Genomic DNA, 11,479 nt, shown 5'->3' with positions numbered 1-11,479 from the left:
TGCTGATTATTTTAGCAAAAATATGCATCTTGTTCCGTAATCTCAAAATGCTGCCCACACGCCCCAGGCCAGGGGCTGCAAGCACCATCTAAAGTAGGGAGGCCATGCTGGGGGAGCGGGGCGGGGCCAAGTCCTGGCCCCAGGGAGTCAGGCTATGTACGCAGAGTTGGGAAGCGAGTCTACTCCACACTCGCCCCACAGCGGTCCCTGTCCTGTGGAGTTGGCCTCGCTCCCTGCTCTGGCCCATTGGCTCTCAAAACATTGTGCAGGCGGGGTCTTCCCACCACAGCACTCCACCCTGCCCCCTTTCTGGCCCTGGTGCCGTAGGATCGCCTGTCCCAAGCTGGGCTGTGGCAGTCCAAAAAGGGGTTGGACCGTTGCCTCTGTACCCCCGACCCCTTACCCGCCCTCCGCCGCCTGTGCTCCTGACACTTAATTTACATTGTCCCCATGTCAGATAATCACATCTCTAGCTCCATTCACCCCCTCTCCAACCCTTTTCACAACTTTCTACTCGCACAAAACTGAACACGCTTGCTCCACCACCTGCCACACCCCTCCTCCAAGGCCCTGCCCATGTTCCACCCCTTCTTCAAAGCCCCACTCACTCCATCCCCCTTCCCTCTGTTGCTCGCTCTCCCTACCCTCACTCACTTGCTCATTTTCACTGGGCTGGCTCAGGGAGTGGGGGTGAGGACTCTGGGGTGGGGCCAGAGATAAGGGGTTTAGGGTGCAAGAGGGGACTCGGGGCTGAGGGGTGGAGCTGAGGGGTTCAGAGTATGGGAGGGGACTCCAGGCTGAGGCACTGTGTTGGGGTGTGGGAGCAGGTATGGCCTCTGGGCTGGGTGTGTGGGTTCTGGGGTGGGCCAGAAATGAGGGATTCAGGGTTGCGGGAGGTGGCTCTGGGCTGGGATTCTGGTGTGGGGAGGGGGTGAGGGCTCTGGCTGGGTGTGCAGGTTCAGATGTGAGGCTGGGGATGAGGGGTTTGGTGGCTCCGGGCTGAGATCGAGGGTTTCGGAGGGCAGGAGGGGGATCAAGGCTGGGGCAGGGGGTCGGGGCCCAGGAGGGGGTCAGGGGTGCAGGCTCCAGGCAGCGCTTACCTCAAGCAGCTCCCTGAAACAGCCGGCATATTCCCCCCTCTGGATCCTACGTGGAGGCACAGCCAGGTGGCTCTTCGTGCTGCCCAGTCCACAGGCACTGCCCCTGCAGCTTCCATTTGACTGCAGTTCCCAGCCAATGGGAGCTGACGGTGCGGCGCCTGTGGACGGGGGCAGTGGGTGGAGCCCCCTGGCTGCCCCTACTCACATGAGTCGGAGGGGGGACATGTCAGCTGCTTCCCGGGAGGTGCACGGTGCAGAGGCCAGCAGGGAGTCTGCCAGCCCCACTACACGGCGCCGCCAACCAGACAGTCAACGGCCTGGTCCGCGGTGCTGACTGGAGCCGCCAGGATCCCTTTTTGACCGGATGTTCCAGTTGAAAACCTGACACCTGGTCACCCTACCAATGCAATCGTAGGTTGTCAGTATGGATGTGGCCGCCATCTTGAAGATGGGCAATGAGTGAATGGAGTTAAACTCAGTCACTTCTAACTTGAACTTTGATCAATAACAAGCTCTGAACAAGAAGACTGAGGATTTTATCTAGTGGTCTCTTAATGGCACCAGTGTACAGCAGGGACACTGGTATGGAGAGGCCGGGGACTATCCCCTCCCACTTTTTACTAGCTGTAAGGGGGGGGGGGAGGAAGAAGAGAGAGTATGGGAGCAAAGCATGGGGGAAAGTGGGCAAGGCATCGGGGGAAGGGGCAGTGCAAGCATGGGGTACAGTGCATGAACAGCTGGACATGAGCACCCCTCCCCCAAAGCTCTGAATCAAAGGCTCGGTTAATAGAATTGTCATCAAATTGCATAACGCTACTTTTAACACTCTCATAGTCGGTGTATACAGCCCACACTATGTTGTACTGCCCTAATCCCTGTCTATGAAGCATATCCTGCCATGAGTGCAGGGGACTGGGCTAGATGACCCCACGAGGTCCCTTCCAGTCTCACGATTCTGAGCCTCACACTTTGAGAAGGTTGGAAGTCTGGGCTCCTTAAATTCACCTGCTTTACATTAATATTAAGTGCAAGACATTTCAGGAAACTTTTTTAGAGAATTACCAGTTTCTGGACTGGATGGGGAGAGGAAAGGGTTAATGGAAAGAGGACCCCTGCTGAATGTGTCATTTATTTGTCCATAGTCAATATTGCACGTGTGTATATTTTAACAGTCGGTTGGGTTGAAAAAATATATATCATTTCTGTTTTTGCCTGGGTGGAAAGCAACTGCTCTTCAGTACTGAGTTTTTCCTTGGATGGCTGGCTGTACATTGGCATTGCATAGATAGAACTGTCTGGAGTGCTGTCTGCTTGAAACACTTTATCACCAGTCCCCACAAGCCTTCGCTTAGTCTGGCAGAGCTAGCAGCTCGCGTGTTGTAAATGAAAGGCCCTGTTCACACTTATGGCGACTCAAATGATCTCTAAATAAACCAGTGTATGTGGAGGCTAATTCATAAACACATACAACATGATGATAAATTGCAGGCAGGACCAGCCCGTAATTGGTACCCCTCAGGGAAATGTCTCCATCATGCCGCTCCTGATGTAATGCAAATAAACTGGAGAGAGAAGTGGAAACAAGACCTTAGAAAGAGGAACGTCTTTAGGGCTTTATACACCAAAAGTTAGGAGTATCGGGTTTACTATACTTGATCTGATTGTGGGTCCGTACTGTCAGATATCCTGCCTCTAGCTGTCGCCAAATGCAGTATGCTTCACCCATGATGTTGCAAGAAATGTCTTCCTCACCTCATGAACATCAGTTTACCGCCTGAAGCATGAGGCTGGCTTTCTTCCACATGCATAGTTACAGCTGTTTTTACTGATCACGTTAGCCCTCCCTTTCCAGGCAGCCACACTGGATGGTTCCCTGCAGCTGTGAATGCCATAGGCTGGCATTTAGGCACTGTCCCTTTATTTCTATGTTCCCACCAATACGATATTGAACTGCCGTCAGTCTTTGGCGTAGCAGAGGCCATATTAGAATTCATCCACTATGATGAAGAGCTAGGGAAGGCCTCCTATCCAGAGAGCCCCGATGCCTCTAATGCTTATCAGTCTCGGTTTCTGGATATGTGTATGACCCCTGGCACTGTAAATGCAGCTTTCAGAAACACCTAGGTGCCTTAGGAGCACAAGTCCTGCTGACTTTCAATGGGACTTTTCACTTGGGACTTTTGGAAACCCCACCTTCTGTTAAGCTCTCAAGGCCCAAGCGGGGAGCAAAGACTGACTCCAAATGAGAGCCACAAGAAAAAAAAATAGTGTAAGAATTGCAAATGATTGCAGATCAGGTTTTGATTTGGCCTGGACCACTATGCATCTAAACTCGCGTGTTGTGATTCAACATTCCGAGTGTTAAAATGATTAAAAGCTATTGTGTTTATCATGTGCAGGGTGGGAGTAAATTTGAGTCCCAAAATCAGTGATATACCTATAACAAACATGTGGGAGAGGATGTGAGGCAGCATATCGAGGCTCCTTCAATGACTAAAGTCCCAGCTTGGAAGGCCTCGGCATAACTCCAATGCTGCAGACATCTACAGTAGTTGAATTGGATCATACTTGCAACTGTTGGTGAAAATTCTGCAGATACACACATATGACTCCTTTTTCTGCCCATTGAACTCCAGGTTGGAATTTGTGCAGCGCTTTGTTTACTAAGAGTTGATATTTGGGGTGGGGAACCCCTAGAATGCACTGAATCTGCACTGGAAAAGCCCCACCTTTATTCTGTAGAGGACGGCCATATTTTTTTTTCTAAAAGTGCAGCCAAATTCCATGTGTAGTGTAGACTCAAGGCTGGGATTTACAAAGGCACCAAAGGGTGTTAGGGTGTCAAGCTCCCACTGCCCTTCCTTTGGATGTGGGTCTTAGCTCCTAAAATCCCAGCCCAAAATCTCCAGCATAAATTTCACTAAAATCTTGCTTATATCCAGGGCTACGTAATGCACAGCTGTACAGCTCTTTGTCTGTAATTCCATCAAACCTATTGCAGCTGTCTCTCCATATCAAAAACCTTTCCTCTGAACTGAATACACTAAAGTCCAGGGCAGCCATCTAGTGGGATCTACCGTTTATGTGGCCAAGACACTAGCACTCTGCTGGCTATGATTTGAACAACAGGGTGTGTAACAGAGCACAGGAGCTTGGGGGCGCATGTGAACCCCAGTGCACCTGAGACAGCCCTTCGGCCCTTTAAAACTGGGAGCTGTAGTCACAGGACACATGACCAGAGGCAAACATATTGCATACAGGAAGGCAGATATAAAGCTTTTTTTCCTGTGGCTGTAGGAGCAGTAGGTAAGAGAGGATTGAGGAGTTCTGTCTCCCCAAAACTAGCAGGGAGCTCTTTGTTGTTAAGTATTTTGTGTTACTTTGAGCCTTGTGCATATTCAGTTATTTAATGATCCTGCCCTGAGGGAAGAGATGTAGAACTTTGGACTCAAGTGTTTGGGTTGTATTTGGGCTGGTCTAGCTGGCCGATCTGCCTGCTGGTTTGCAGGGGCTTAGGCCAAAATGCAAAATCAGTTACACAGTTAACTAGCCCAGAACAAACATATTCTGATGACTAGAAAAAACTCAAGCTTTGCATGCTCTCAGATCCCATCCTTTGGCTAGCGATGCTGGAGAAGTGGAAGGGACTTGATGGGATGTAGGGCTGGCTTGTATAAAAGCACTGGTCATATCCATGCTCCTTGGAAATCAGCTGGCAACGTGCATGCAGCCACAAAGCAGACTAGGATCCTTCCCTCCACAGGCTGGGAGGTCTGAGCACTGCCAAAGACTTACAGCCCCTTTGCCCAGCCTGGTGCTTTGAAAGAATACAGTTTGGCTTTACAACAATGCAGGTTTGTCGGCCGTGTGTCAGATGCAGAGCTGGGGTTAAGAAAAGCTACTTACTTGTACTGTGAATCTCACTCAGTATTTCACAGCATGTGACAACTTCCATAATGGTTTTTAAAAATGCATGTGGAATTAGCCATCGGCTTTCAGTCTGAGGATGTGTGGTAACCCCTGTAGTTTGTAACCAGCGGGTTATGAACACATACAGGAATCTGGCTAAGGTAGGCAAAAGAGAGTCTAACAGTAAAGAGCTGTTGTCTGGTGGTTAGGGGGCTGAACTGGGAGCCAGGTCTGTGGGTTCTGTCCACAGCTTAACTGCTGACTCCCTGTGTGACCTTGGACATACCACTAAATCTCCCTGGGCCGGCTTACCTTTTAGTAAAGTAAGGATAGTGACACCTGTCTCTCTTCAGGGATGTTGAGGCTTTGTTGGGGGCTTCTCTGAATGGGAGGGTTTGCCATTTGGGTGAAATCTCATAGGCCTACATTTTCCAAAGTCATGAGTGATTTTGGGGGCCCAAGTTGAGACGTCTTTCTTTAGCAGTCTGATCTTTCAGAGGGTGGGTGCTTGAAACCGAGCCCCCTTTAATATGTCTCAAGTCAGGCCCACCAAGCCACTGCTTGCTTGAATATTTAAGCCACACTGCCCCAGCTATGTTATAGTACTGCTTGGTCTTGGTTGTACACACAGGACCACGCGGTAACAGAACATCAGTCAGTAGCAAGATTATAGCTTCATAAAGACCAGGACTGTTGGATGACTCAATAGCTGGTTATAACACAGTTTGGTCCTATCTACATGTGGCCATGACACCACTGTAGCTCTTCAGGTTCCCCTGAGACAGTAAATTTGCTGTGCAGCTGGGCTTTTATGTCTGAAACACACAGGGATCTTCTGTATGAGGGGCCTCTGTGAGCATGAGGTAGTAGGTACCAATACTGTTACCTGACTTGAAAGCTGTCTTCATCTTGGCTCTTAGAAAGACAAGGTGGGGGAGGTAATACCTTTTATTGAACCATCTTCTGTTGGTGAAAGAGACAAGCTTTTGAGCTACACAGAGCTTTTCTTCGGGTCAAACAACTCCTCCTCTTGGCTGTGTATTTCAGGAGTGTCATGATTTGACTCGCTATAGAACTTTATACATAGAGAGCATAAAAGAGAAGCAGGCTCTAAGGCCCTGGCATTAAGAGTTTCATGTGAAGGTTTTATTAGGCCTACAAAACCCAGGAATTATTCTGCAAATTGTTGATCATTGTCTACGTGGAACCTTATCTAGTAATTAGTTACATATACACAGACAACTTATTTACAAAGCACTCCTGTAATACCTTCCTTGGGCAGTATAAAGGCCCTTTAAATGCGTGGAAATATGATTTCTCAATGCCACAGTGGTGTAAAAGGGCTTTAGTGTAGATATGAACTAGGCCTAGAAGTCAGTAATAGGCTTATGAAAATGGCTATTATTGCCTCTGCTGTGATAGCACAACCGAGTAGGCCTGCTCTCGACAGCGATGTTTATACATTGTGACTCATCTATGGGTGGCTTTCTGTGTCGATGCATTTCCATCTTCTTAAAATGTATTCTGTCCAAAGAAATTATTGTGACCACAAGAGCTTTCTAATACCATCCAGACCTGTGATATTGGGAATCCCAAATAAAAAGTTGGTATTAATTACATCACATGTATCTCCATCCCTTCTTGTTCCCCTCATTTTAGTTCAAAGGAGAATCATTCTCTGTCCTGATGGTGCAATGGAACCAAGTCCACGAGAGGTGGTTCCAGAGACTCTGAGAGGCCTCATCCCTTTGGGAGGGCAGGGTCTGAGTGAGTCTTAGGTGTCACCATGCCACAAAACTTCAGGGATGTGGTGAGGGATGGTGTCAGAAAAGGCTACCCCACCAGTGATCTCTGCTTTGCTGTGGGGAGGGCAAACCAGACTGCATATGGCCATCCTGGCCATATCTGTCTAATCATAGGCTTTGATGGTGGAGGGGAGATTTCCCGGGCCCTTTGGAGGCTGCCTACAAAATGGTAGGACTTTTGGTCATGCTGAGGTCACTGGTGATGTGGTTGCTCTGCCACTTTCTTGAACGTGACAATGAGTGAAAGAGGAGGAATAGTGAGGAGGACGCTGCTCAGACAGGCTGCAAAGACCTTTCTTGAGGCCTCTATGAGTAAGAGAACCTATTTTCCTGACTTGAAAAATAAAAGTATTTGATGTATTTTTTTTCCCCCACCCCCACATGACAGAAAGAAATGTAGGTTGGGGAGATCAAATGAGAGGAAAATCTCAGGCTTTTCAGTTTCCTTTTATAGGCCTTTGATTTTGCTTTAATTTTATGCTTTCCTATAGATACAAATCCCAGATTCAGCAAGTTTCTTAAGCATGTGCTTAACATTAAGTAGTGAGTAGTCACACTGAAGGGCTTATGAACTTTGCTGAGTTGGGGATTTAGAAGGGCAGGTGAAAATCTTCCTTGGTCTCAGTGTGTGGAAGAGACTTGACTCCAAATCTGGATTGAGTCTAAAGTGAAAATGGGTCATCTGGTTTTCCAACCTTGGGTAGAATCCTGGTCCCATTGAAGCCAGTGGCAAAACTGCCATTGATTTCAGAGGAGCCAGGATTTTACCACAGTGTCTGTTGTCTGCATGACATTTCTCACCACTACACGGGCATCCAGGATTACAGAAGAGACCAGTGAGATTCAAAAAACTCCTTGCTGCTGTGACAAGTGGAGGGTAGTTACCTTCATGGAATGGTAGGTGAGCTTGGAGGTTTGGCTAATTCTTTGAAATGTTTTTCCTCCTCCTACCCAGCATCACTTCAGGCTTCAAAGATTAGACGAGAGTAAATACCATGTATCGCTATTGGGAGTGATCTGTACTTTTCTTTATTGATACACTAAAGTAACAAAATGTTCCTCTTAAAGTTGAAAGAAGGGCAGTTAGTTCACGACTGGATCTGAATAGGGCCAGTTCTCCCCTTCATGGGAAAGTATGCTCCCTTTTTAGAAAAGACTTCTTCTCATTAGCCACGGCCAAAACCTGTTTTTTCAGAGAAACACAAAACACACAGCCACTTGCGAATTTCAGGTTTTCTTAGCATGAGGCAAATGTATGCTTTTTACATGTGGGTGATGTCCATATTTTCATGCGGTTTTTGAATAGGACTTCAGTAGAAGGATAGTTCATCTTTAATTTATCCAGGAATTCTTTATTTATTTTTGTGGTTCTTGGGCAGAAGAAGGTGGGTGGGGGGAAAGATTTGAACTTTACAGTAAACAGAAACATTTTATACTTGTCAATGCAGACTTGTGTTCCCGTGTGAGAGCTTAGGGTAGAACACTAGAAATGTTATTCAGGATAAAATTCACAGGGACATGGAGCCTAAAACAGTTCAGTGATTCTTTCTTTCTTCTTTCTTGCCACAAGCTGTAGTTATATAGTCGCCTTTTATATGAACAGTCCATGAATGGGGCAGCCACCTCGGAGTTGGGGGCTGTCACTTGTTTGATAGAGTACAGCAACTCTTACAACAGTCAGGAGGTGAGGTAGAGAACCATAGCCAGTAGGAACCCAGGAGAGATTTAGGTAGGCAGCACATAGTTACTTAGACTGGAATTTGATCAGGATATTGGATTTAAATCCCCTGCTTTTATAGAAAGTATTATGGTTCTTTAATGGCTTCTCTCTGTCTCATCTGAAGGCAATATGTAGAGCAGTACAGATTCCCCTGGAATAATATTGGGGTATTGTACCTGCTTGAAGAGTGTCACCTACTGAATCACCAATACCATGTCCTAGAGAGTACTTTGGTGCCCCTTGGAATTGCTCCCATCCAAGTACTGGCCAAATTTCTTCGTGAGGTAACATGGTTTCTTATATTGCTCAGTAAAATTCAAGGTAGGTGCCTAGATGGGCTCTGTCAGTGGTGTATCTGATTGCATCCTCTTGTTGAGACTGAAAGAAGCATAGGAGTCGTTAGTGTCGTTCCCCATGCCCAGATAGGTTGATGCAGCAATGTTATGTATTCAGTGCTCTCAATCTGTGGGGCTCATCTCAACTTTTGCTGGTAGGGATGCAGATACTCAGCCGTGTCACAAACCGGCATATCCCAAATTGTTGGAAGAAAGAAAGGCTTGTAAAGAAACTCTGCTGAAATACTTCTAGCACACAGCTTTACCTTAGCTTCATCGCATGCAGCCTTGTTTGTGTATGTGACGCTGGGTGACCAATAGCCTTATACTAACTCTGCCTCCTTTATTTTCTTCAGACCACAGATGCATTAGGGCCTGATCCAAAGTCCATTTAAGTCAATGAGAATCTTTCCATTGACTTCAATAGACTTTGGATCACTCTCCTGCTATGATTTGGAGTACATGTTCACAGGTCCTGTTAATTTCCTTCTGAAATTACAAAGCACTTGAAAATAGAAAGCCCCATCACAACAGCTTGTTCTTGTAAGATTTTCAAGCTGATCTCAGGAACTCAGAAAACTGAGATCAGCATCTGGATGCTCTACTTTAAATGGACCTTTTGGGGGGTCGCTCATTTCTAGCAGAAATGGATAATGTGGAAGAAACTTTGCTCTCAAACAGTTTCCAATTGATAGATTTTTCCACTAAACAAAATTAAATAACCAGTGAATTTGGAAGGTTGCAATCTTTCATTGTTCATCAAATAGCATAACCTTTACAAAGTCTATTTCCCCAGTAACATGGATTAATAAAGAAAACAATTTTTCTCTGCCATCTTTGTCACCACCAAACAATGGCAGATTCCAGGTTTGTGATTGCACTGGATTTTTGGGCACCTACTTTGTTACAGTATCTACTTGTTACAGTATAACGTACCAAGAAAGCAAGCCCTGTATAACTATCAGTTGTAGGTGTCAAGATGGCCAAGTGGTCCAAGAGCCTGATCCAACACTTACTGAAGTCAGTGGGAATCTTTTAATTGACTTCCTTGGGCATTGAATCAGGCCCCAAGAAACCAAACTCTGTGATGGAGCTAGAAAGTCTTGTCTTTATGAGTACCCAGATCAGTTTTCTTGTATGCTGTAAACTTCTTGGGCCAGGGACTGACTTTTTTTGTTATTTGTATACAATGCCTAGCACACTGAGACCTTGATCTTTGATTGGAGCCTCCAGGTGCTATTGAAATGCAAATGCATAATAATCATGCATCTCTTTTCTGCTCCTTTTGCGAATTTTATGGTCTCATTGTAGTATAAGCTCTTCAGGCAAAAGCTTTGTCTTCCTATATATCTGGACAGGACCTATCAATAGAGCTGGAGAGGAAAACAATTGCAACAATTTTGTAAAAATCTACTTCCCTTCTTTCTAATTTTTTTAAATTACACCAACATTTTGAAACAGAAGAATATTTTGGCCAGCTCTCTCCTTCGCATACTTTGAATGCTATAACAATAGAGAGAATAGATGTGAATAATAACATTGCATATGGTCAGCTTTGTGTACACTACGTTTATTAGTTATAAAATCATTTACTATTTTAAAAAAAGCCTTTAAAAAGATACACCCATCTCCCCCAAAAAGAGGAAATGGGAAAATACTGGTTAGACAAGAGTTCATCATGGATGTGGAGCAGGGGATTTTAGTGAGTGACCAATTGAATGTGAGTCAGCAGTATGATATTGCACTAAAGGAAAATGCTATATTAGATTGCAATAATAAAATTGTGTGTGAGATAGCGAGTGAGAGAAACCCAGACTTTTCTGCTTTCTTCAGCACTGGTTGGACTCGGGTGGAGCAATGGGTTCAGTTATAAGGAACCCAGATTTTAAAAAGGACCAAAGAGATTTTTAGTGGAGAGCAATGAGTTTCTTTGTGGGCAAGAGAGAGGAATGGGCACATTCAGTTAGAGAAAAGATCAAGGCCAAGTCTTTTCAGTGAGACACCTAAATGCACATATAGGTACCTAAATCAGTGGCTTGATTTTCAGAAGTGCTGGGCACCCAACAGCTCTCAGGGGTCAGGATACATAGGCTAAAGTGGCATGAATTCCATCCCCAAATACTGACTGGTGTGTTATAGGCTACATCTACACTGCGAGCCAGGGATGTGATTCCCAGGTTGCATACACATTTGCACTAGCTTTCCTCAACCTACCGTGGGTGTAAATGATAGTGTAGCCATGACAGCATGGGCAACAGAGGCATGACATAGCAGTCCAGAGTACATGTCCACCGGTTTCAGATGGATTTGTACCCAGCAAGGCTAAACCATTGCTGCTGCCCATGGTATCACAACTACACTACTACTTATATTGTGCTAGCTCTCATTGAGCTAGTGCAAATATGTATGTAAGCTGGGAATCTCACCCCAAACTATAGAGAAACAGATTCAATTTTCTGGGCCACTTGTTAAATCCGTCAGATATCCAAGGTACATCAGTTCTGGGGTTTGTTCTGTCCTTCCAGAATGCGCATTTATGCTTTAAGCTGGAAAGGGACTAGTTTGGAGTCATATGTAACCAAAATACAACGTGTCCAGATATTCTTGGAA

This window comes from Dermochelys coriacea, chromosome 2 (assembly GCF_009764565.3).
Source record: "Dermochelys coriacea isolate rDerCor1 chromosome 2, rDerCor1.pri.v4, whole genome shotgun sequence".
Lineage (NCBI taxonomy): Eukaryota > Metazoa > Chordata > Testudines > Dermochelyidae > Dermochelys > Dermochelys coriacea.
This window is presented reverse-complemented; position numbering follows the sequence as displayed.